Source organism: Ambystoma mexicanum, chromosome 2q, assembly GCF_040938575.1.
Source record: "Ambystoma mexicanum isolate Mex_15411 chromosome 2q, UKY_AmexF1_1, whole genome shotgun sequence".
NCBI lineage: Eukaryota > Metazoa > Chordata > Amphibia > Caudata > Ambystomatidae > Ambystoma > Ambystoma mexicanum.
The window spans coordinates 1346824347-1346851488 of record NC_090924.1 but is presented as its reverse complement, the minus strand read 5'-3'; the positions used below and the strand labels follow the sequence as shown (position 1 = coordinate 1346851488).

The 27142-nt window shown below is 46.6% G+C and overlaps 1 protein-coding gene across 3 annotated transcripts in view; it reads left to right on the top strand.

The window, feature by feature from the left end:
* Window positions 1-27142, top strand: part of OSBPL10 (oxysterol binding protein like 10) — a 2898140-nt gene that overhangs the window by 1040179 nt on the left and 1830819 nt on the right. The gene's annotated exons all lie outside the window — the stretch shown is intronic.

The following is a 27142-nucleotide window of genomic DNA, read 5'->3' as shown; positions in this document are numbered from 1 at the left end:
TGATGCAAGTGCCTCCCCTTCTACACTGCAATATTGTTTATTGGCGTAACGCTTGTAACGTGCTCAGACGCCCCAACGGGCCTTATCTGCGCTATATAAAACTACAAACATAAATAGAAATATAACAGAAACCGTCTTTGAACGAATGACAAATCCAGGTGCACAGCCCCCAATTTCAGAAAGAAGAGTCTAGGAACTGTGTAGGGTGACCAACACCTTCCAGAGATGATCCAACATGCCAGCTACAGAATCTGGGTTATAATTACCCAATGGCGCAAGTAGGAGTAAATGTGCAGAATGGTGGTGTCCGCGTCCACCATGGTCGGGCCTTTTCTGAAGACCCTGGAAGCCGCATTCTGGGCATTGGCAATATGTTTTGCATAGGTGAATCTGACCGTCTATCAAAATGTGCAATTATTTTTACCAATGCCATGAAAAATCGTCAAATCCCTCTGCTTGGACTTGAATGTTTCCATATGGAAATTGGGTCAGTGCGAGGGTTAAATCAGCTCTAAAAGAAGCACCCAATCTCCTCGCTTTAGCAGAGGAATCGGCAACCTTGGCCTCTCTACAGGTTTTGGAATGTAATCCCATCACAGCTTAAGCCATCATAGTCAATGATCATTGGATGTGTAGTCCAGTAAATCTGGAGACCCCCACCTGAACACTTCTAAACTGTTTAGATGGGCCTAAACATTGCAGCCATGGTTCCCAGATACCTTAACATGCCCTGTGTGGCTTACTGACTCAAGCACCTTCTAGGAAGTGGCCCCAAGTAGGGGTATGCAACCTGTGGTGACTCCAGATGTTTTGGACAACTCCCAAGATCCCTTACAATTGACTATGCTGGCTAAGAGTGATGGGAGTTCGCATTCCAAAACATCTGGATAGCCCAAGATTGCAGACCCCTGATGCAACGCCAGCCACAGGATGGATAAGAGGGCCTGCTCACCGACCCCTGCAGGGAAGGGAGCTGGCATGAAAGGGTAGTGCCAGTGTCATTGTCCTGCGCATTTTGTTTCAGAATAAATAATAATTTCAACAGAGCCTGCTCTTTACACACATGCCACAGCTGGTCAGGGAGTGCAGCTGGACTGGGCCGTTTAAGAATCAGCATCCTATTTTCACTACTTCAGGAATCAGTGCCCTGTTTGGGCTCCTTGTCCATAGGGGCCGAGGACGGGGGGGTGAGCTCCTTCCCCCCGGCCCCCACCCTCCGATAGCAATGGCTGCAACCACAGATTGTGCTGCCAAGCTTGAGAGGTTGTACAGCGATTACTGGAGCAGGTGCATTAATCCACTGAGCTAGCATACCAGCTGAACAAGTTATAAAAGTGAATCTATCAGCAGCAGGTCGGATTTCCCGGTCGAGTTTGACCCCCAGGTTCTGTATGATGGGCGCCAACCAAGGGCAAGAACAGAGGGTCCCAGGTGAGTGGGGGAAATCTCCGACCACCACGATTTCAATTGTATCGCATTTCAGTTTGGCCTATTAGTATCCATCGAGGCAGAAACGGCCTGCTTGCAGTGTTGTAGTTTCTGAGCTATTGCCGGAGACTGGGATCCCAGCCAGATAACCAGTAAAAGAAGAGTAAGTCATAAGACTGGGTGAGGGAGGCCGGGCATGGATGTGGAGTGCATGGGGAAGGTGGCATCACTCCAAGAGGAAGCTGGCAAGCCACTCAAGGGTTTCACTGTGTATTCCTAAAGAAGAGAGACCGCCACAGCAAAGCATACCTGCTGTCAAAAAGCAGCCCCAGAAGTCAAATCAACAGATATGCAGCCCCTGGCCTCCTTTTCAAGGCCTGCTGCTTTTGCTCACTTTTAGAATACTGGCATGGTGCGTCAGAGGTCAGAAAGTGGGAGCGCCTCTCAATACACAGTCACGGTTCAAGAACACACACACCTCTCAGAGAATGTCAGGGAATCCATGCCCTCAAGCCTTACCAGAGGCTTGGAGCGAGTGGATCTCTAGACCTAGTTGGCAGAATGAGGGATCGCATCTGGGAAAAAGGGTGCGACGGGTGGGCTTTAGACTGGACAGAGTCCTTGTTACCTCTGTGTATGTTACTTATCTATTCTATTTTCAAAACGGGGAAGACAGAAAAGTACTTTTTTGTAAAGTAGATAGACACTAAGGGCAAGCTATAACTTTAGTAAAAAACATTCAAAATGAATCCAAACATTATGGTCCAGTATTAAATTAGTTTACTTTGGAGAATAATCAGAAGCAGCATGCGTTCCCCCTCTTGGTTTAAGCCAACATCACCAGGGCTCTCTTTATGCAGAGCAGTGGGCGAAGTGGGTGGGAGCAGTGCTCCTCTACTTTTTCAAATTAAGTTTTACTGTTCCTATACTTTTATTTTACAAAGAACCCGTCCCAGAATGGTTTCGTTTTAAAATAAAAGTGTAGGAAGCAGTTGAAACTTACATTGAACGTTCCCCTAAACGGCAAGCGCATGTGTTTGGGGGTTTGTATTGTGTGTGGGAGGAGGGGGCAGGCCAGTAGGGAACACAGTTCCACTACTTCTTTTCGTACACTTCGACCACTGATGCAGAGGCTCATTTTTAACTCCCCCTGCCCCGAGTGCTCTTGGGTCTGTGGTCCCTTTGACAGATAGCGTGGGGCACAGAATGGCGTTCACATCTGTAAGTGCCACTCTCGGTGCATGTCATTTTCATGCTGGTGGAGATCCATTGGATTACAATGGAATCCGCCTACGTTTTAGGCCGCTGCTAAAAGCAGATGAATTCCATAGGAATCCACTGTGAAGGCTTCCAATCATGTGTGCATTGCAAGAGGACTTTATTTTTTTTAATTATTTTACATTTATAAAGCGCACAAAGCAGCCCTAAGCATTGTGGCGCTGTTACATGAATGGCTTACTTAGCTACAATAGCATGACAGCCTGTCTATGGTTTGTGGTTACAGGGAACCTAATACCAGACAGGTAGCAGTGAGCCTATAATGTTACAGAGGAGGGGGGGCTCTAACGGTTCAGTGGGTCACAGGTGAACCAGCTACAACTAGTACCTTCATGAAACACAGGGAAGAGCCTAAGTGTTAGGTGCAGACTAGTTGAAGAGCCTTGTTTTGAGGGCTTTGCAGAAGGCCAGGTGCCAGGTCTCACTAGAGTAGTTGGGGAAGCATTCCATTGTCTTGGCGCTATGAAGGGGAAGCTGGTGCCACCCGCTTTGGCCCGCTTGATGGTAGGGATGTACAATTGGTTGGAATGGTGTGATCGTTTAGGCCTGGTGGAGCTGGCTCTGATTACTTTCTCTGAGAGATAAGAGGGGGCTTTGAGGGAGAGGCATTTGTGGCTTATGGCTAGGGTCTTGAAGATGATGCGTTCTTTGATTGGGATCCAGTGTCCTGCGCGCCTAGCATTGGAGATATGCTCCCTCTTTGGGATGTTAAGGGCTGCTCGGAGCGTATTATTTTGAATAATTTGTAGTCTGTTTAGATTTCTAGCAGAGGTACCGGCAAAGAGAACGTGCAAGTAGTCAAGTTTAGCGTCTATGGTGGCTCTGGCTATTGAGAGACAGTTCTGAGGGGACAGGTAGGGTTTGGCTGCATTGATCAGTTTCGTGGTAAATGATGCCGAGGAGGCAATAGCGCTAACTTGGCGTGTCATGGAAAGTGTGGAATTGAGGTACACGCCCAGAGTCTTTACTGAGGACGAGACTGGGATTTGTGTGTTGTCTATCGTGTAGGAACTGTATTGTTTGTCAAGTTTATTAAGGGGTTTACTTTGGGCTGACTAAGGGGATTTCTGTTATGTCTATGTTTAGGCAGAGGCCGTTGGCTGCCATCCAAGCTTTGAGATGGTGGCATAGGTAATGTGCAGTGCTTTGGCATCACTCATGTGAGCCAGAGAGTGGGAGGAGGACCAGAGTAGTGTCAGCATAGTGTCAAGACCGACATCCAGAAAACCCCCCCTGGTAAGCCCATGGGCCAGGAGTGGTCTTGGCTCGGATCTCCAACAAACTTAGGCATCCTTTGCCTAAGCCCTCTTGGGGCCAGCCCTGGCGCCTTTGGCTCCAGTCTCATACTTAAGACTTGTGTTTAGGGAACTACTTTATTTCAAGTGCCACCAACATGGAGGCATCCACATAGCTTGGCTCCTTGGAACCAAGCTATGCGGTATAGTGTTTTGGGTGTGGTAGCCTAGGAACTACTTTACCTGGACTACTTTCTTGAAGCTATTTAAACCACACCCAACTTGGAAACACGCTTCGCGTTACTTTGCAATCCTGCAACGTGATGCTCATCGTGTTCAGCTGTACTTGTGAACCTCAGAAGAACAGCATCTGTAAAGAGACAAAAAGGACATTGTTAGCAGCAGCTTACCTGTAATTTTCATCGTTAGCTGCCCACACTCCTGCGAACAGCATCCTAGGATCAGCGCGTCTCCTGGACCAGCGGATCTGCAAAAACGGAAGAAACAAGACAGACACTTTTACGACATAACAAATTGTGCCGAAAAGCTTACCTCGCAAGTCGCCCCTCGACCAGCATCGCCTTGGGATTTCATACACTGGGTGAGCACCGCGATCTATGGGAAAGAAAAGACAACATGTTAGCAAAGGAAAGTCATCATAGCGCTGCGCATAGCGCCTACTTACCGCATCAAAGCGCTCTTTATACGCCATCATTTACCGGCGAGACCCAATTAGGCCAATGCATCACATTGGACTTCCGCGCACCCAAGGAAGAGAAAAAGACATTTATTAAACCAAGAAAGGCATGCAAGAATAACAACAATATACAACAGCAATAAGACCTACTGAAAGACTCAAAACGGGCCGGCATCAGTGAAGTAACTAGATCGCATTCGCCCACAAAGGACAACGCGCCCCTGCCATGAAGGCAGGCGGAGAGCACACCTGAATTAACAACAAGGTGAGGAGCGGTCCAGAGGGGCTGCAGGCATACGGGGTGGTGGGGGGCTGCTTACCCCAGTTGCCCAGTCTTGAACATTGCCCACCTGTATTTCAGGCAGAACTTCCCCGCTGGTCACAACTGGGAACCACAGAGAAGGATACCAGAGTCCCTACAGCTGGGTGGCGTCCCAGTGGTTACCAGGTGAGCCTAACGCATAGTTTGTCTATGCTATGCGGAGCGCATCCAGATCGTCAGTGAGGTTTAGTAAATATATTGTATAAGGTGGGCGAGGTACAGGAGCCCTGTGGAACTCTGCAGTGAATGGTGGTCGGTGCTGCGCAGGCCTGCTCGGAGGAGCCCCTCCTGGTTCTCCCTTTGAGGAAGGAAGTGATCCAGGTAGTGGTGTCAGGAGTGAATTGAGCTGATGTCATGAGATGTCTGCAGAAGGTCTTATGGTCTAATGCTGCATATAAATCAAGAAAGAGGAGTAATGCTCGTTTCTCTTCATCCATGATTTCTGCTAATTGGTTTTTTAGGTCCAGTGAAGCAGATTCAGTTCCGTGGCCCGGGCGGAAACCAGATTGCCCCTTTCCTAAAATGTTGTTGGTTTCCAGGAAGTCCTGGATTTGGGTGTAGGCGGCTTTGTCAAGAGTTTCTAGCAGAAATGGGACTGTGGTGATGGCCCGGTAGTTGTTGGGGGAGGAGGGGTCTATGGATGTTTTTTTCAGGAGTGGGCATACCTAGGCCACTTTAAGGCACGGTGGGACGATGCCTGAAGCAAAGGAGGCATTTATGAATACTGTGAGGAAAGGTGCTAGGGTGTGGGCGCATTCTTTGATATTGGCTGGGCAGATATCTCCTTTACAGTTGGAGGGTTTGATATTTTTGAGGAGGGCCAAGACTTCACATTTCTTTGCATTTGTACTACATGTGTGCTAAACTGGATCTGTCATGCGTAACATGCATTTATTGCACTTCATAGAGCAAATCACCAACATTGCACTGAGGGGACCATATCGTAACTAACGATACATGAAATGGTCCTCTCCGTTTAAAGTGTCCGCACCTTACTGCCTGCATACACGCCGTCCTGAGTCAAAAACACACTGGTAAGTGATTGTTTTACGTTGAAAGTGTCTTGTAGCTGGTAAACTGCAAAAGGCCTATTTGTCTGGCAGTAGTGGAGTAAAAGTGCTGGTTACCGAATTAGAACGTCCAGTGTGACTGGGAGCAGTGGAGCGAGAGGCTGGCTCCCCTAATCAGGGCTGGTCTTCACATTAGGCAACCAAGGCAGCTTGCTAGGAACCTAGCTGTGGGGGCGCTGGCCACCTCTGTCCCTCCTTTACTTAGCACACAAAAGGGCAGGGTCCCCCAACTCCCCTTGCCGTGACTCTCCTAAAATGTTTCTGGATACAAAAAAAGCTATGCTCGCTGGAGTCTGGTGCTTGCACTGCGCAGCGGAATTGCAGGCCAGCGACTAAAAGAGACAATGTTTCAACTGGGCACAGGCTGGGCCCTACTTACACCCCAGCACCATTTATTAGTTTAAATACTGGCTGTTGTCCAAAGAACAGAGGATGAGAGGGGCCAGCTGTGCAAGAAGAGCCACTGGAAGAAAGAGCATTACCTGGGTCTCAGTTTGTGGGTCCACACTTCTCTCGTTGGAGATATCAAAACAAAGGCTGCAGAGTATTCAATTAAAAATCTTACAGTGAACACTAATTATCTTATTGGATTATAAAATGATTAACACAATCTCAGCATGAAATGCCTTGCCGGACAATCAGCCAGCCAATCATGCCAGAGTGCATTTGGGTCTCCTAGGAGACTAAGCACATAGAGTTTCGGGCCCCTCCCTCACTTCCTGCCCACCTCAGACACTCAGAAGCCAGAGGCGGTCTTCAGTCCTGAAGCCCGCCAAAAGGCATACAAACAAAGGGACCAAACATTGTTTGCCGCGCAGACACAAACACAGGAAGGACCTTTCAAAAAATAAATGGCGAAAAAAGAAGACTGGGACCTGTTTAAACAAAGGGGCTTAAGGCACCATCTTGAAAAACATGGCTCCTGGGATTTTCAGCTACCGGTGTTCGCGGTCGGGAAAAATCATGGTAGTTCGTTGTAAAACCATTGCCACCAGCCTCTTCAATAGGAAAGGGCAGCATTTGACTGCTACATGAGTAGTTAGACACAGAGGATACTATATAACCCCTCCAGACCTCCATTGTAAGATGGTGTGTGCTGGGTCTATGAATTTGGAAAGACTGGTAAAGTCATTTTCACTTTACATTTTCTGGGAAACCATAGTTTATCCCAGAGAAGGTATTTAAACCTTTGGGAAGTCTAAAAAGACATCCCTGTGCCACTGCACTGCGGGTGCTGTGTAACACACATGAAAAGATGATGCCTATGGAGTTATCTAAAACTCCATAATCAAAGAACAAGTGTAAAACACACACCAAAATACATGAAAGAGTGGGAAAAAAGGCTCACATTCTTTCCAGGTAAGAAAATCAAGTCCTCAAAAAATCCAGCAAAGTTGCTGGGGGTCTCTAAAGTGAAGGGAATTAGCACATGCATGAGAATTCTCCCTAACACTCGCCCCCCCCCCCCCAGACTAAGGGACAGGAGGATTTAATCCACCCCTGAGTGAATCTCCTTACTCCCGTCGGTCAAACATTCTGGAGAGACCATCAGCATTTTGGTGATTACACGCTGACCTGTGTTCAATGGTAAAATCAAACCCCTGTAGGCTGATTGACCATCTTAACAATTTAGGATTCTCCCCCTTCATCTTCAATAACCATCTCAAGGGTTGGTGGTCAGTCTGAATCACAAAAGTAGATCCATACATGTATGGTCTAATCTTCTTCAGTGACCACACAATAGCAAAACATTCTCTCTCAATGGTTGGCCACCGTGTTTCTGGTTCCTTCAGCTTTCTGCTGATGAAGCAGATGGGGTGCTCCCTACCTTTCTCATCCAGCTGACTCAGAACTGCACCTATACCTGTATTGGAAGCATCTGTTTGCACAATGAAGGTCTGGCTGTAGTCAGGAGCTCTTAAGACTGGAGCTTGACAAAGGGCTGTCTTAAGTCCTTCAAATGCCTTATTGCACTCCTCAGTCCATCTGTCCTTTTTAGGAAATTTGGGAGAGACCACATTCAAGAGAGAAGGTATGGACTCATAGTTCTCAATGAAGTTCCTATAATAACCAGTGAGGCCTAAGAAGGCTCTCACTTGGGTTTGAGTAGTAGGGGTGGCCCATTCTTGTATAGCTTGTACTTTGCTAGGCAATGGCCTTATTTTACCTCCTCCTACCTCATGTCCAAGGTAGACCACTAATCTCCAACCAATTTGACATTTACTTGCCTTTATGGTTAGATGGGCCTGCTCAAGAGCCTGCAAAACATATCCCAGGTGATCAATATGTTCTTTCCATGTAGGGCTGAACACTGCAATGTCATCCAAGTATGCCATGCAAAAGTCCTCCATCCTATTCAGAACTTACTTAACCATCCTTTGGAATGTTGCAGGTGCATTCCTTAATCCAAAAGGCATTACCTTAAACTGGTAGAGGACTGCTGGGGTTTAAAATACAGTTTTCTCCTTGGCATGGTCTATCAGGGCTATTTGCCAATAGCCTGGCGTTAGGTCAAATGTACTGAGGTACTTGGCTGAACCAAGTTTGTCCACCAGATCATCTGTCCTAGCTAAAGGATGGGCATCAGTCTTTGTGACTGCATTTAGAGTTCTACAGTCCACACAGAATCTCAAATCCTTGGATCCTGCCTTTGGTACTAGCACAACTGGACTAGACTCGGGACTGGTAGAGGTTTCTATTACCCGGAGATCAATCAACTTTTTGACCTCCTCCTCTATGTGGGTTCTGACATTACCTGACATCCAGTAACCTCTGCTTTTAACAGGTAAACAGTCGCCAGTGCGGATATCATGCTGGCCCCAAGGGGTCAAGCCTGGTGATAGCAAAACAGGGAGGCAAACTGATTTAACAGAAACTTGCACTCCTCTTGTTGTTCCAGTGTCAGATTAGAAGAGAGATTAACTCCTATTTTCTCATATAAAGGTTGTCCCCTGAGGAGATCAGGTAGAGGTTCACCCTCTTCCTCCTCTTGAGCTGAAGTTAGAAGCAAAGCTCCTACTTCTGGTCTGGTGACATGAGCTTTTAGATGGTTGGTGTGAAAGACCCTGGGGGCCTCCTTAGGATTGCCTAAATCCACCAGATAGTTGATCTCTCCAGGTTTTCCCACAACCTTGAAGGGTCCTATCCATTTGCCCTGTAAGGCCCTCTGCCTTGTAGGAACCATACCTAAGACTTGCTGGTCTTGAGTAAACTCAACCATGTTGGCCTTCTAGTCATGCAAATGCTTCACCAGAGCCTGACCTGCTTTTAAGTAATCAAATGCGTCTGTCATCATGTGTGTCATTCTGCTCCGGAGACCTAACACATAGTCAGTGACTCTCACTGGTTCTAGGGCATGAGCACTCTCCAACCTCTCCTTAATTAGGGCCAATGGACCTCTAACTGGATGACCATAGAGAAGCTCAAAGGGACAAAATCTAAATCCCTCCTGAGGGGCTTCGCTATAAGCAAAGAGAAGGCATGGCAGTAGAAGGGGTTCCTCTAAAGCACCTATCATGCTCTTCATAGTACGGTTAAACCTCTCTACCAATCCATTTGTCTGGGGATGGTAAGCAGTTGAGAACTTGTAAGTCACTCCACAGTTTTTCCACATGGCCTGCATGTAGTGGGACATAAAGTTTGATCCCCTGTTAGGGATGACTTCTTTAGGAAACCCTACTCTGGTAAAAATACCAAGCAAGGACTTGGCAACAGCCTGAGCTGTAACAGGCCTCATAGGTATGGCTTCAGGGTACCTAGTAGCATGGTCTACTACAACCAATATAAATTGATTGCCTGAAGAGGTTGGAGGGTCTAAGAGACCAACAATGTTGATCCCTATCCTCCCAAAAGGGACTCCCACCACTGGGAGGGGCACTAAAGGTGTCACATTTTTGGCTCCACTCTTGCCAGAGACCTGACAAGTGTGGCAGCTCCTACAGAATGTATCTACATCAGACCCCAAGTTAGGCCAGTAGAAGTAGAGAGAAAGCCTTTCCTTGGTCTTCTTGAAGCTCAAGTGACCAGCCAAAGGAATCTAGTGGGCTAACTGTAGGAACTGTTGTCTTGTCTCTAGAGGCATCTGTAGTCCCCTGGGATAGACTCAGTTGGTTCACTGTAGAAGAGGCCATCTCCCCTGTACAACCTATGCTTCCCTGGCTCTTGCCCATACAGCTGGGAAGCTGTATGGGCAAGAGTAGGATATTCTCTCTGGCCTCTGCTGAAGTCTGCCCTACAGGGGCCACCGTCTGCCAGTAAAGACTGCAGCTCAGGATGGTCTTTAGGATCCAGATCTCCAACAGGGGTCAGGTCTTCCAGCTCTGAATCCTCAGCAGCTGATTCAACCTTTCCTGGTTGTTACTCACACTCAGCCTCAGCTGGTGGAGCAGTCACATGTGTGACCTTGGACAGTCCTCTCGGGGATGTCCTTGTTGATAGAGCAGGAGTGCTTTCTGACTTTTTCCTTGAGATTTTGGTTTCCCTTTTGTCTCATTCTTCCTTGAAATAGCAGTTAGTAGCTCCTGTAAGCTGGGTGTTATAGATTCTTCTGTAACATCACCTGGAGAGCCATTTAATGTACTCTCCCTGGCCATCCTTGTCTGCTCCTGTTTCCTTTCGCTGGGAGGCCTGGGGGTGCTCGATACAACTACAAGAGTTTTTAAGTCATTCCCCAACAGGACTCTCCCAGGCACCTCGGTCTGTACACCAACAGGTATCTTGCCAGTCATGTTGTTGCACTGGATGAGAGCTGGTAGTCTAGGAAGCATTTGGACAGGGCCTCCAGCAAGTTTAGTGAGGCTTTTGGGTGCCTTAGCAGCATCCTCCGCCTTGAAAAAAGATTCATCCACTACTGTAATGCTGGCCCCAGTATCTCTAATGGCAGGGGTTTCCTGTCCATTTACAAGTACACTGTCCTTGTAATATTCTTTTGTGTTATCTGGAATCGAATTATAGACATCTAAATTCTGCTGTTCCCACAGACCGAGGGACACTAAAGAAACACTGACCGACTCCAATGGGGTCTTCAGCCAGTACTTGAAAGTTACCACTTGTAACATGTACTTCTTCCTCAGGGGAGAAGGCTAAGGCGACAGTGTGGACACCTGAAGGTTTACCCTTGCATCTGGGATCCCCTTTCACATGGTCAGTAGACCCACAAGCATAACATTATCCAAATGTTTTGACAAATGGGGGCCTCTGCTGACCTCCCTCTGGTTTGGCACCAGAGGTTTCACTAGCCTGCTTCGGTTTCCCTTGTGGCTTACCTTTCTTATGTTTGGGGCCCTCTTTTGGATTGGAGGTATTAGAATTCTCTTTGCCATCTTTCCTTTGCTGCTACCCATCATCCTTCTTCTGAGTTGCCCCAGAATCCTTGCGAGTGGCCCTGTTGGCAACCCACAAGTCAGCAGCCTTTGCTAACTTCTTTGGATCAATTTCCTTAGAGTCAGCCAAGTGCTGTCAGCTCAGGAGAGCAGGCATCAAAAATAGATTCTAACAAAAATAGATTTCTAATTCCTTCAAAAGTGTTAACTCTGTAACCCTTTACCCAACCATCTACGTTTTTCAAACATTCACACACCCAGGTAGCCCAAGGGGTACCATCATGCTTTTTGAGGGTCCTAATCCTCTTAAGGTAGTGGGAAGGTGATTTCCCAAATCTAGCTATCAAAGCTAGCTTCATATTTTCATACTGCAATCTTTCAAGTTCCCCAACCTCCATTACAGCATCAGTTGCAACCTGGGGAGCCGCCTAGACAAAAGCCAAGGAATCAACTGATTCCCTGTGAAACCCTGAATACCATAGTTCTATTCAAAAGCAGCCAACCGATCTAAAATATCAAGTCTCACCTCATACATACTCACAGCTTCTTTAGGCATGCAAGGCCTCTTAGGACTGGAAGACCTGGAAGACTCTGGGAGAGAACCATTTTCAAGAGACAATTTCTTCATTTCAAGTTCATGATTCAATTCCATTTCTCTGAGCCCGAGTTCTTGATGTTTACTTCCAGTTTGCATTTGAATTCTTTTGAACTCTAACTCAAGTCTCATTTATAACCTTATGCTATGTTAAAGGTACTTGTATAGCACACCATCACCAATGGAATTGGTCCCGAGGCACTCTGGCGGATCTGTAAACAGGAAGGAGGGGTAGGGTTAGTCCGGAGAAGGGGAGAAGGAGAGTCGGAGAAGTGGTGTGCTGTTGGCAGCTTCAGCTCGGTATACACCGAGTGATGGGCTTTGGTGCTAGTATCGGATCGAGCGAGGCCTCGAGTGCTGTGGGTGACGTTTATGTGATGTTGATGCGGTGTGGTAAAGTGCTTGCGGATTGCTGGGAGAGAGATGGTTGTGTGGCTTTGTGTGGGTTAAGTATGCAGAGGATTGAGGGTTGGGTTAGTGGGTTCAGTATCCTGATTCAGGGACTTATGGATCCTTTAGAGTTGTATACCTCTGAGCTGGGTTGTTGCTGGTTCCTCTTGGGCCGACTCGCTTTGGTGGTGCTGCACTGATCCAGATGTATCATAGTGAGTATTATTTGGATTGGTAGGTGCGTCTGAACCTTATCTTCGGGTGTGGGACTGGGTAGGTAATATCCATTCTCAGGTTATCTAGTGTGACACTGGTCGGTTGAGGCTTTGAATGGTTCAGGGTCGGAGTGGTGTTGATGTGGCATCCTAGTGCATCCGTCTTGGTGAGCTTGTGTATTCAGTTGTTAGTTTCTTTCTGTCCTGACGGTCTTTCCGTTGGTTCTTTGGCTTCCGTGGGGTGAACATCCTTGGGGCTGTTTAGTTGTAGTTTTGTGTGGTGGGGCATTGTGCTTCCTGCTGTGTATTGGTGGACAGTGTGTAGTGATGAAACATTCTGTTTCTCAACCAATGGATTTGGGCTTGTGGTGCAGTGCTTCCTTTCCCTCTCTATATTTTGTCCTTAGCGCTGTTGGGGATGGTTATAATTTAAGGTCATGGTCCTCTTGATGATTCTTCCTAGTGTTTCTGTCTTTGTCTTGCTATGTTTACGGTCGTTGGTCGTATTGCGGCTGTCTCCCGTTTGGTCGTTTAGTATGTTGTGGGATATTTAGCTTGGGTTTTTCCCCATTGATTGATCGGTGTGTATCAGGGTCTTTCTACTTTTCATTGACTTTTTAGTTGTGTGTGCCCCCCTGTGACCGGTCTTTCTAGTAATGACGTGAAGAGCCAGGTTTTGAGTAATTTCCTGAATAATAGGTGGTTTCTTGTGTCACGTATGTACTTTGGAAGGTCGTTCCAGGTCTTCGGGGCTTGGTGAAAGAAGGAGGATCCTCCAAGTCACAGCGCCTTCGTTGTGTACTGCTCTGTGCATAATGCACATTGTTTTGAATTTTATTTGTTGTTTTATTGGTAGCCAATGTAGTGTTTTCAGCGCTGGTGCGGTGTGTTCTCTTCGGGGTAGTTTCAGAAGTAGTCTGGCTGCCGCGTTTTGAATGCGTTGTAGTTTTTTTAAGAGTCGTTCAGGCATGCCTAGGTATTGGCTATTGGCGTCGTCTATTTTGGACATGATGAGGGCGATGATGGTGGTTGTTTTGTTGGCGAACTATAGGAACAGTAAGATCCTCTTTGTTGATCGCAGGAGGAAGAAGCATTTCTTGAGGCAAGTGTTTACTTGTTGCTCTAGCGTGAGATTATTGTCCATCAGGACCCCCAGGTTTTTTACAATCGGGGAGGGTGCTGGGGTTGTCCCGAGTTCCCTTGGCCAAGAGATGAATTGGTTTTCTCCTCCATTTTCGTGACGATCATTATTTCAGTTTTGCCTGCATTGATTTCGAGGGAGTTGGAGTTCATCCAGAAGAATACATTGCAGAGGCAGTTTTCTAGCGTTGAGTTCATTTCCGGGTTATCTTGTATTTTGAAGATTTGTGTATCGTCAGCGTAGTTGTAGCAGGTGAGGCCGTGGCTTTTGATGATTCTGATAAGTAGATACAGGTAGATGTTGAATAGTAGCGGGTAGAAGGATGATCCTTGTGGTACTCCTCAGGTGGAATCTCTCGGGCTGGATTTGAAGGGTTTCCTCCATATGGTTTCCGTTCTGTTTGTTAGGAAAGATTTTATCCACAGTAGGGCGGTGCCTGTTATTCCAAGTCCTTCTAATCTCGTTATGAGGTTGTCATGGTCGACTGTGTCAAATGCTGCCGATAGGTCTAGGAGTATCAAGGCAGTGCTGTTATCCGAGTCTGTGTTGATTTTGAGATCGTCCCATATTTAGAGAAGAGCTGATTCTGTTCCCTCTCAGTGGTCTGAAGCCAACTTGTGTCTGGTCTAGTAGGCCGTGCTCTTCTATAAACGCTTGGGTTATTTGTATATGTACGTTTTGAGCAGCTTGGCTGTATACGGGATGTTGGAGATAGGTCTGTAGTTGGAGAGGTCCTCTACGTTTCCCGCTGTATCTTTGAGTAGTGGCCTGATTTATGCAGTTTTGAAGGCTTGTGGCACTTTCCCAGTTGCGATGGAATGCTTAAGGACGTTCCTGTGATATTCCATAGGCGCTCCTTGTTTAAGAATCAATTTGTTTATGTCTGGTGGGCAGGGGTCTTTGGGGGATCCCGAGTTATTGCTTTCATTCATCAGTCTGACTAATGTCTCCACTGATATTTCTGGAAAGCTTCATAGTTTGTTTGGGTGTTCCTCCTGGGCGTAGGTGGGGGTCGTGATCTGATCAGACGGTCTGCTTTGTACGGTTTGTTGGATGTTGGTGATTTTGTTTTTGAAGTGGTCTGTGAGGTCGTTGCAAAGTTTAGTGGACGGAGTTGGCGTGTTTTTACATCCCGGAGGGTTTTTGAATTCTGGACTCAGTACTGGACCTGGTAGGGTCCCTGTGGTTATAGCTTGAGGGCCTAAAGCAGGTAGAGGTGAAGTGGAGCACACATCCTGAGGAGACTGACTCTTCTAACTCATCAATAACATTAGAGCTTGACTCTGATTAATTATCATCCTCATCAACATTATCCAAATTTGCTTGGGGGCTGGGGGGTAGGAGTTATAGCTCTACCTCCCAGTCTTTGATGATTCAATAATTTCTCAATCAGTTCGTTTTTCTTGCCCTTAACAGAGACCTGACTTTACACATATCTTTCAGTTGATCTACTGTTAGAATGATCAGGGCTTCCTGTTTGAAGTTATCCATATCTGGCATTATAAGACTATTGCTTTTCTAGTGGTGCGTATCCTTGTGGAGGTTATTTGAACAAAAGTAAGAGCAGTACTCTCCATGTAATAACTATACTTTATCCTCACCGCTGTACAACAGTGTTAGGCAGAATTTCATGCCATACCCTCTGGGACCATTACACAAAATTAGGACTACAGGTGTAAGCCAAACCAACCTTTGGTATAAGTCTGTACCACACAGTTTTTGGCAGCGAGCTGAGCAGCCAGGCTTATCTCAAGAGTGAATGTGAGCAGTACAAGAAGTTACAGAGAGGTCTTTCCATCACAGTGGTTCAAGTAGACACTTTTACTCAAGGTTTTTTGGTAAAAACACTTATTAATTTATTACACAATCATTTGGAAAATATTTCACTAGAAGAAGACAACTTAATATTATATACCAATACACTTCAATACAAAACTCCAAGATTTTGAGACAGTTTGAGCTCCCCTTAACTAAGAGTCAACTGGCAGTTCAGTTACTTCAAAGTGAGCAAAAGGGACAAGGTAAGTAGAATAGATCACATATACTTGTTAGACAGTGCAAATAGTTTCAGTTCACCAGAAGAGTTCAATTAAAGCCAATAGGCCAGGCCAAAGTCAATGGACTAGTGTTCAGGATAGGAAAGAGCAGTTCTGGTATCAAACGGTAAAGACTTTGCTAAAGTTCTCAGTAGTAGTTTAGACGAAAATATATGTCGGGTCACAAGCTGATTAGGTCTGTAAGTTGGGAAAGTTTCACGAGCTTTCACTGCGAGAGTGGCGTCCTCTCAATTGGGTTGGCACAGTACCTTAGTATGAAGAACAAAATGCAGCTGAAGACGTTGGTTTCCTGGCAGGTCCTGCAGATCTCAATGAGCCTCAGTCAGGGGAGAAGAAGGAAGACATTGGGGGACTCCTGCACTGCACGGGATTGTCAAAAAAGCAAACAAGATGGAGTCCCTTCAGTTCCAGTAGCTGTAGATTAAAGCGCACAAGCTGGTGTCCCTCTCCCTGATCAATCCTAACCAGCCTTGAGAATAGTATCCAGGTGTCTTACGAGTTTATTGGTCCCACCAACTCAAAGGAAGAAGTCTTCCTTGAAGGGACTTCTCTGTCGAGAAGAACTTGGCAATTCGGACCTGCAGCAGGGCTTCACCGGGCAAACCAACGGTCCAGGAGTTGCAGCAGCCATCGTCTTCCAGCTCTTCGTTGGTTCTTTCGTTCCAGTGGTCGGCTCTGCTTTCCAGTCCAAGAGACTCGCCTTTTAAACACTTTTCTCCCATTCATTCCACTCTAGCTGTCACTCACCCAGCAGGGTAGCTGTCCTTGCCGGTCAGTCAGCCAGCCAATCACGCCAGAGTGCATTTGGGTCTCCTAGGAGACTAAGCACAGGGAGTTTCAGGCACCTCCCTCACTTTCTGCCCACCCCAGACACTCAGACGCTAGAGACAGTCTTCAGTCCTGAAGCTCCCCAAAGGCATACGAACAAAGGGACCAAACATGGCTTGGCGCGCAGAGAAACACTAGAAGGACCTTTCCAAAAAAGAAATGGTGAAAAAGAAGACCGGGACCTGTTTAAACAAAGGGGTTAAGGCGCCATCTTGAAAAACATGGCTCCCGTGATATTTAGCTACCAGTGTTCGGGGTCAGGAAAAATCATGGTACTTCATTGTAAAACAACTGCCACCGGCCTTTTCAATAGGAAAGGGTAGCATTTGACTGCTACATGAGTAGTTAGACACAGAGGATACTATATAACCCCTCCAGCCCTCCATTGTAAGATGGTGTGTGCTGGGTCTATGAATTTGGAAAGACTAGTAAAGTCAATTTCACTATACATTCTCTGGGAAACCGTAGTTCATCCCAGAGAAGGTATTTAAACCTTTGGGAAGTCTAAAAAGACATCCCTGTGTAACTGCAATGAGGGTGCTGTGTAACACACATGAAAAGATGATGTCTATGGAGTTATCTAAAACTCCATAATCAAAGAACAGAAGTGTAAAACACACATCAAAATACATGAAAGAGTGGGGAAAAAAAGGCTCACACTCTTTCCAGGTAAGAAAATCAAGTCCTCAAAAAATCCAGCAAAGTTGCTGGCGGTCTCTAAGGTGATGGGAATTCACACATTTATGAGAATTCTCCCTAACAACCGGCTTTCGTTTTCATCTTTCTAGGACGCGATTGGTCATCATAACATGAATGCCACAGCCCTAGACAAAGAGAAATGCAAATTACTCAAGAACCTTTCAAGCAGTCTCAATGTTTAAATAACAGTTCCCAAACCGTTATAAGCATGCATCTTCTACAAGCAGTTCATTTATTTTCTAAGCATTGAGCAAAATGCTTAAAACATGGTCATTGACTATTTAGATCATTTACATTTTTTGTGCCTTATACATGTCTGGGAAGGATTCCGTACATGCTTAACTAAGGCATGTTGGTAGCAGTCTACTTGTTTAGTCAAAGCTCAAGAAATGCCTTTCATTTTGACTAGGAATGTTTTCCTAAACAAACAGTATTTTGGTTAAAGAAGCAGGTTTGGATATTTTCCGTGGAAGTTTGCTTTTCTAATATGGGGGTACTGAAGAAGAAAACCTAAACGTGACCCTTGTTACACCTATCCCACTTAATTCAGCTGCAGAGAAACAAAAGGTGTACATCGTTCCTGGGTCTCTCCCTCTCTTCGATGTATCGCAGATGTGAGAAACGTTATTCACTCTCACAGCCATTTAGACCCTATCCTGATGTCATTGAAGAGATACATCTGCAATCGATGGATCAAGTCAACTGACCATAACCTCGAAGAAAGTCGATGACATCACAATGGACACCATGACAGATGCATTAGACATGAAGCACATAGGCATCCCTGCATGAAGTTACGCAGACACTTAGATTAAATTGCTGTCAGCCACAAGGAACATGCATATGACTCGCTTAGATAGAGGACTGGCCACACTCTTACTATGCAACAACCGCAAGTCGCACAAGAATACATAAGACCTGCTTGCTGATGCTAAAACGCAATTAAAATAACGTCCATGAAAACAAAAATGGAAGCCAAAGCTACATTAAAATGAGTGGGAAGGCATTGGAAGGGATCAAAAGCATAGAGGGTGACGTGACAGGTTGACTTTACTGAGCCGTGCAGACCAGGCTTCCAGTGCAGCCACTGTGCACAGCCTCGCCAAGGACGCAGAGAGAAGGAATGTTTGAGATAGGACACCTGAAAGAGTACAAGCTGAAAATCCTCCTAAATGCAAGCAAGAGAAAACAAGTTTGTGGTCCCTACACACATGCTCTGAACCTGCAAGACAGTCTATTCATTCAAGCCAGGCTAAGGAAGCAAACTGAAGGTAGGAGGATACAAAAGTAATACCAGGTTCAAAGCCAAATGTTCTGTCTCAATGCCTAGGAGAACGGAGATGGTAACTTGGTGTTCACACCAACTTGAATAGTTGCACTTGGCCTAGTAACTTTCCAAAGGTCCAAGGCTGTGAAGACCCTCTTTGCGCAATCCGTATTTACACCTTCCATGTAAGCTCAGACTTTTTTTACTTCACCCAATCACAGCACACTAACCAAAAATGTCTGTAGTTACAACCTTTTGGAGGTGGACGCAGTAGGACCCACCAGATATGTTTTATCCAATCAATGTAGTAATCCCCTATGCAATGTATAATGTAGTCTACCTTACTAACCAATCCCGTTCCACGTTAGGTTTTATGATGCATCTTTATTTTTGTGACATCACATATCATCAAAATGGGACGACAGGCTCGAGATCAGAGAGAGAGTATTGGAGAATACTGCATTGTCCATGTCTCAATCCCTGTGGATTTTTGACTAAACAGTAAACCATGTCACATGGCTGGACTCTTCCATTTTAGGTGCAGGGGATTTTCTCGGCCCAGTTCCTCTTGCTTGTAATCAAGGAGATTTCATATAGGAGTTTAAAAGTGAAAACAAAGAGTGTGATGAAAGGACTACCGCCCCACATCCAAGCTTCCAGTGAGCAGCAATTCGGGTCCATTGTGGGTCCTCTTGGCTAGTAAACTTTCAGGCTGCAGCCTTGGAGCTGGGCTTTGCTTTCAGCAGAAGGTCTGTGAACAGGAAGGCAGTCTCCTTTCTCTTACCTTGCAGCAGCCTCTCTTCGTGGTACTTCTCCATCTCCACTTCGCTCTTCAACCCCAACCCCCACACCCATCGCTCTCCCTTTACTGCTGGGCGATGAATCATTTAAACTGAAAATATGTCGCTGTTTGGACGATCCCGTGAGCACATTGATGTAAACCAAGCAGATTTGCTTAATTTTCCCCAGTAGGATTTGTATCACACTGTAAAGTAGTCCCTTCTGATAGCTGGGAGCCAGCAGACCACGAATGCCGCTGCATAAGGAGCCATTTTCCCTCTTTACAGAAAGTAGTCTTTGGGGCTGGAGGTGGTGCATACAGTTCTGGCTGTGCGCTGTCACCTGGTTTTGCTGCAGCCTATGGGACGCCGCCTGTATGAGTATGTTTTCATGACACTGTTGTTGAGTGACGTAACATCCATACCATGATCAAGGGACTATTTTAAAACAATAGCCAGCCAGTCAGGGCAAACATCTGGCCACAGGTTAACATAGTTGCAATGGTCTAGTGGACATTCCCAGACGCCAATCGAAGGGGGCACCAAAGTAGGCTTCCCACCATGGGTCCCATTTGGCCGAAGCACAGCCCTACCGTTTGTTGCAGGGTTGTAAGCAGAGGTTCCAGTCTTCATTTATTTATTTGGAGATTAGCAATGTGCTATACACCCGTGAGAGCGACAAAAGAGAAAGCAGGGTCATGTGCCTGTCAGGTGGCACGTGCCGTTCAAGTGGCACAGCGAGTAGAGCGCTCCGCTTTGACATCTGTGCAGAGCCAAACTCAGCCCTTCATCCATCCTTCCGAGGTCGATAAATGAGCACCACACACCGTGGGTAATAATAAGCAGCGCTCAGATACCTGAGGGTTCGTAGCGCTATATAAATGCCAAATTATTATTATGGGGAAAGTGGGCCCATAACCTAAGTGTATTCATTTTTTCGACAAAATATTCTTAACATGATCAAAAGCCTGCATTTCTTTTTTACTTTAGCCCATTTAAACATATCCTATTGAATTGATTATATGGGTCATATTACACTCTAATAAGATCTTAAAGTCCTACTCAAAACCCATATTTTATTAGGACTTGATAAGAATTTATGACACCAAAATAATTCTTAGTATATTGGTCTTACCACCCGTTTCTTTCAAGTTCTTCTAAGCTACTTACTCGAATCCCTTAAATACTTTAAAGCATTTGTGCGTGTGTGTACACACTCTTGTGCTGACCTCACGCTCCTAAAATGCATGCTGGAATGTTCTTTTACCGATGCATGGTCGATTTGCAAACCAAGCTGCCAAGTACCCGAGTAGCAGTTCCGCGCGCACACTGGCCCCCTGCTGCTGAGATTCCAGAGGGCACCAAGTCGGAGCTTCAGAAAGGGCAGAGCAGCCGGGATGCACGCAGGCCAGTTTGCTGTGTAAACACTGAATAATGAACAGCCCAGCCGAACCGGATGTGACCGTCCCGGCAGCGACAAACCAGGAGAACTGGGGTTGCAGTGACACAGGAGCAGGATGCGAATCCGGAAGTAAGCCGCTTTCTTCTGGACCGCCGTCTGGTTTTTTATCCGTATATGCTGTTAAGAAGCAATCGCAATTTAAGGGAGCGGACAAAGGAGAAAACGCCCACTGAAATGTATTAAAAAGAGCAAAGTACTGCCAGTGGCAGATTTAAGTTAAAGGGCCCCGTAGGCAAGATTGTCCCGGAAGCAGTGCTTAAAGTGGGCCAGGGCCTGGCGGGTCCGGGCCCCGGCAGTCTCCAAAAAGTGGGGCTGAGCCGGGGCCCTGCCGGGGTCCCGTCCCACCGCCCGCAACATTGGCAGGATGCATTATCCCGTCGCGGCCGCAGCCGCGACCGGAGATGCATGCGCCCATAGCTCTCAACTCACCCACTTTTGGCGGGTGTCACCCACCTTGCAAAGGGCTGACTCACCCGCCAGGCCTCCTGCACGCCCATTCATTCCAATGGGCGTCTTACCCGCCAGAAACAAAATCGGGTGATTTCACCCGCCTTTGCAAGACAAATGGTTGAGAGCCATGCATGCGCCTGCCATGAAGTCAGGCGATCTGACAAAAGTGGCAGCCAACCACAGCGACGCTGTGACTGGCTGCCACTTCTGTCAGTCATAGTAACTGCATCTGGTGACCCCTCGCGTGAGAGGTCACCAGAGGCGGTTACTGTCCCTTTGTTTCCCCAGGTCACCGAGATGTCTTTAACTCTCGGCGAACCTGGGTATTCCTCGACATATTTCGAGGTTTATAAAAGATGGCTTTGAAAGTACACATTTCAAGCCATCTTTTATAAAGCTTTGCCGACGGACAGTAGTCAAAGCTTTATAAAAGACGGCTTGAATTGTGTACTTTCAAAGCCATCTTTTATAAACCCGAAATGTTTAAAAAAGATGGCCTGAAAACTAGGCAAACCGTAGGGTATGCACACAAATATATATAAATGTTATATATTTGTGTGTGTACCTTACTATGGTGTGTGTACTGTGCAAGCCATCGTTTCTAAACATAGAAATATATTACATATGTTACATATTTCTATGTTTAGAAAAGATGGCTTGCACAGTACACACACCATAGTAAGGTACACACAAAAATATATAACATGTATATATATTTGTGTGTATACCCTACGATTTGTGTACTTTTTAGGCCACGCCCCCAAATGAGGGCCCCCCCTCGATTTCTTACCCCACTTAAAGCCCTGCCCGGGAGGATAGATCAGTGCCAACGTGCTCACCTTGGAAGCAAGATGACACAAAGCAACACAGGTTCGATCACCGGGTCCGTGCTTAGAAACCTCTGGGTATTTAAGCGCGTTATAAATATGCAACTAAGACAACAACATTTCTGGAACATCGCCTCGATGCTCCCCGGGCTGTGTGAGGGCTTTAAAAATAGGGTTTATAGTGGGGGGAGCTAATGACTATCACAAGTGCAACATTAATAAACTTTAAAGACAAATGTTCTATGTGTTCTAACATTTTACTATCACTAATCGCCTCCTATTGCAAATGGTCCGCCTGTTAAAAAGATAAGCTCTCAGTGTTTGACTTTGAGGTGAGAAAAGCAGAGCAGGGGCCCTTGCACCAGTTCTGTGAATGCTGGGCCCGGGCTTGCAACGTGAGAAGGAGGCGCTTAGTAGGGTTTGGAGCTGACCATGACCTGTAAGACATAAGACATTCAGCTCCAACAGCTTCTCCGCCAGCTTCCTTGCAGCTCATATACAGGACCAGGAAGTTCTCCCAGCTTCCTGGTTCCTGTTTGTGAGCAGCCTGGAGTGACAGACCAAAGCTGGAAAAACAGGCAAGAAGGCTTTTTTTATGTGAAGTGTATTTTGCATGTGTGAAGTGTGTGTCAGATGTATGTATGTGTCAGTGAGCGGTGGGTGAATGAGAAGAAAGGTGGGTATGTGCCTGTGTAGTGAATACATTGAGAGTGGTTGAAAGAGAGGGGGGAGGGGTGGGGGAGGGGGTGTGTGTGTGTGTGTGTGTGTGTGTGTGTGTGTGTGTGTGTGTGTGTGTGTGTGTGTGTGTGTGTGTGTGTGTGTGTGTGTGTGTGTGTGTGTGTGTGTGTGTGTGTGTGTGTGTGTGTGTGTGTGTGTGTGTGTGTGTGTGTGTGTGTGTGTGTGTGTGTGTGTGTGTGTGTGTGTGTGTGTGTGTGTGTGTGTGTGTGTGTGTGTGTGTGTGTGTGTGTGTGTGTGTGTGTGTGTGTGTGTGTGTGTGTGTGTGTGTGTGTGTGTGTGTGTGTGTGTGTGTGTGTGTGTGTGTGTGTGTGTGTGTGTGTGTGTGTGTGTGTGTGTGTGTGTGTGTGTGTGTGTGTTTTTTTTCCCCTGGGAATCACTAGAGCATTTTTGACACATCCTTTATTGACTTTGCATGTCACTAACTGTTGGCGGGGTGTGGGGATGACATCTAAATGAAAGGGGCCCCTGCCAAATGAGTGGGACAAAATGGTATGCCACAAAAGCTAGGGAGGGACACAAACACCCTTTTCCCCTCACCCCCTAAAATTAATCCCATAGTTCCTCTCCAAAGACAATCCTCAAACCCGGTCTTCAAGTGCCATCCATTGCCCATCACCCTGCACACATTTTTCGCACGTAAGCTTGTGTAGCTTTGATCTTTCCCTGATTAAAAGATAGAAATGCAAGTGGGACTGCCATAGTCAATACTGCTGCTGTACCACTTTAAAAACAAAATGCATGAGAGGGTCCAGTACGACCCGCTCCAGCCTTGTACATCCCCCTTTCCTACTCTACGTACTGAGTTTGTTTTCTGTGTATTATTTTGGCACAAGTAAAGAGAAATACATCTGTGACCCCATAAATGGGGCCCAAAATATTTTAGTTTTGTCGGGATATACAATCACCATGTTGTTTTCACTATGCCCACCCAGCTAACATGCGTGCTTCAATATGGCGGGTCAACAGTGGAGGGATTCTGTTGGTACTGAGAAGCGTATCTGGCAAATCGGCTGAATTCAAATTGCATAAATCGAGAGGCCAACACACACCTTCCGTGACCTGTTGGAAGTCCATATTTTTTCTGTAAACTGTGCTTCATTAGCAAAGGCAATTCGGAGCCAGCCCGGCCATTTGTGTGAAACGCCATTAGCACTCAGTGTGGGGGGCGCAGCCAGTCAGGTTCTGCGGATCGCGGGCTGAAATGTATAATCTCACCCGCGTTCCACAGAAACCGCCTATCGCCTCCCCCGCCGCAGACCACCATCTCCCCCAACCTCCGGTATTTTGTTTGTTTTAAATATCCCAACCCCCGTACCCATCCCCACTTACGTGCAGCGTCCCATTTAATGAAAGAAAATAATTCCTTGTAGCACCGCTTCCTTTTACCGCTTTGGTATCCCGGGATGCTAATGGCCTAAACATCCCGTTCCAAGGGCTGAAACGGGGGGTAACAGCCGGAAACCATTGTTAACCGCCCTCGCTTCGCTCGGGCCATTGACTTGGTCTGCCAGATCGTTACCCGCCCCTGTTCCATCCTTTGGAATGGGGTGTTAACGCTGAAGAGGGATGAGGGATCCTGCCACCATTCCCCCTCCTACTAAATTCATGACAAGGAAGAAGGCCAGAAAACACTGCAATCGCCCATTCTATTTTGGATGAACTCCTAGTGGACCCATGATTGAAAAGTACATTGAGAGGTATCCCCTCAGCCAGCCATACCGACTAAGGGACATATAGATCTTCCCGTGCGTGGATGAAGAGCCATAGGCCATGATTAGAGACACCTGTATGGACAGCTTGGATTAAACACCAAACAAGCCATGTGCTGACGTCGTTGGAGACACCACGACATAGAAGCGTTGGACATGAAGCACCCATGCCATCCGCACTTTGGGACACAAACACACACTCGAAATACATGAAAAACATGAGCGTACAGCTCTATAGTTAGAGGACAGATATATATACATACTGTCATTGCTTTTTATTATTTTTGCCACTAGCCAATTGAAGCAACGCAGAAACCGCAGGGCGCAAGAGATCCTGCGCAAAGCTTGCAGATGCCTAAGCGTGTATAACCCTATGTAACTGCAGGAGCACCTATGGGACCTGACAGAGCCAAGTGTGACTAACCTATGAAAATATAGTACAGCATGGACAATATAGAAACCGCATGATAAGGTTTTGGAAAATAACAGCAGGCCTCCGGCCTCTTGAGCAAGAGACGAGCTGAGGTGATTCAGGCTGGATAGAGAGCAAGACATGTGGGACAGGACCCGCATCCAAGGTCAAGAGATACGGATGACATTCCAATCCCCAGACGACAAAGGGACCAACTGCAGAAAATATGAATAAATCCTCATAATTCAAAGCTGCACAGCTCAAATCCGTGGCCCCTGAACATGTGACGTGGCCAAAGCAGACAATGGACAGTGATCAGCGCTTGAAACACTTGTGTATAGGCACGTTATGAATGCCATATCATAGCGGTGGGAAAGGAAAGCTGGTCCCAGGCAGCCAGACACAGACTGCAACAAGTATGCAACAATATGTAACACGTGTTGCGCCGGACAGGAGAGCACTCTCATAAGGCAAGGTGGTACACACAAGTTACAATACAGACAAAATCATTCTCATCATCTTGAAGAGGGACACCATGAGCTGAGAATCTTTGCGGATCCCAGGCTTGGGGATGTCCGCTCTAGCCAATCACAGTTTAGTACCCTAGGGGTGGGTAGCAACAGGCAAGAGGCAATGGTAAGTCCACAACGTTGCAACAATGTTATAGTTGGTGACTTGGGGGTGGAACAGGCCAGCCACTTGATATGCTAGGACCAGTAGAATAACATCTATAATGTCCTATGTAGGTAATACTATACTCAAGACCCAATAACGTGGCCCGATAGGTTTTCTGGAGAGGGGCTCAATGTTATGACACAATGCTGATACCATTTGGGAGTAAAACTGGCCTGCGAGTCGAGGAAGAGCGAGATGTGATGTTCTGTTGGTCTTACTTATTCGTAGCGGTGTTCTCCTATTCATATTTTGGAAAATGACTTGCGTTGCTAGTGCTACCGCTGTACCCTCCACTAACATTCCCCCAACCCGAGCAAGTGGAACGACCATGTCAGGTGAACAGGAGAACACTGCTGATAAGGTAAGGAGAGATAAGCGCAGTGTTGACCCAGACATGAAGGGGGTCGACATGTATCTTACTGGCACAGCTTGAGCGTCTAATATGTTGTACAAACACATGACCAAAGTAGGTAAGGAAACTACCAGCGAGATCAGTTATGTCTGCTCCTTAATCCCCTATGCAACGAGTGCCTCCAGAATGTTCATAGCAACTGAACTACCATCAGCAAGAGCACAATGCTTAATGTACTTATCGATGGTGACAACTGGAGGGGGTTTCCAGGGGAAGAGAGTGACATTAAGGTGGGTGTCCAGAGCAACGTTCCCGTATGAAGATAATCACATAAAGACTTTAGACATGATGAACTATTATTGGCAGCTATATGAATCTATACAGTACATAACTGATGGGCCTGACCAAGGAGAAACCAAGACTATTACCCTGAAGGAGCTACCATGTGCATGGACAAGAGTGAAGGAGACAGGGGGAGAGCCAGGTTGCTGGGAAAGACGGCAGATACTTGTGTATGGCCAGGTATACACAGAAGATGGATGGAAGGATGGAGTGGTATGGAGCCGATTCAGGCTGGACAGAGCAAGACGTGTGGGACAGGACCCGCAGCTACGGTCAAGAGATACGGATGACATTCCAATCCCCAGATGACAAAGGGACCAGGTGCAGAAAATAAGAATAAATCCACATAATTCAGAGCTGCACAGCTCAAATCTGTGGTCCCTAAACACATGACGCGAGCGAAGCAGACAATGGACAGCGGTCGGCGGTGGGAAAGGAGAGCTGGTCCCAGGCAGTCACACACGGACTGCAACAAGTATGCAACAATATATAACACGTGTTGCGCCGGACAGGAGAGCACTCTCATAAGGCAAGGTGGTACACACAAGTTACAATACAGACACCTAATCGTTCTCGCCACCTTGAAGAGGTACACAGTGAGCTGAGAACCTTTGCGGATCTCAGGACTGGGGACGTCGGCTCTAGCCAATCACAGTTTAGTACCCTAGAGGTGGGTAGCAACGGGCAGGAACCAATGGTAAATTCACAACCCTGCAACAATGTTATTGTTAGTGACTTGGGGATGGAACTGGCCAGCCACCTGACATGCGAGGGCCAGTAGAATAATATCTATAATGTCCTATATAGGTTATAGAATACTCAATAATAGGTTTTCTGGAGAGGGGCGTAGTGC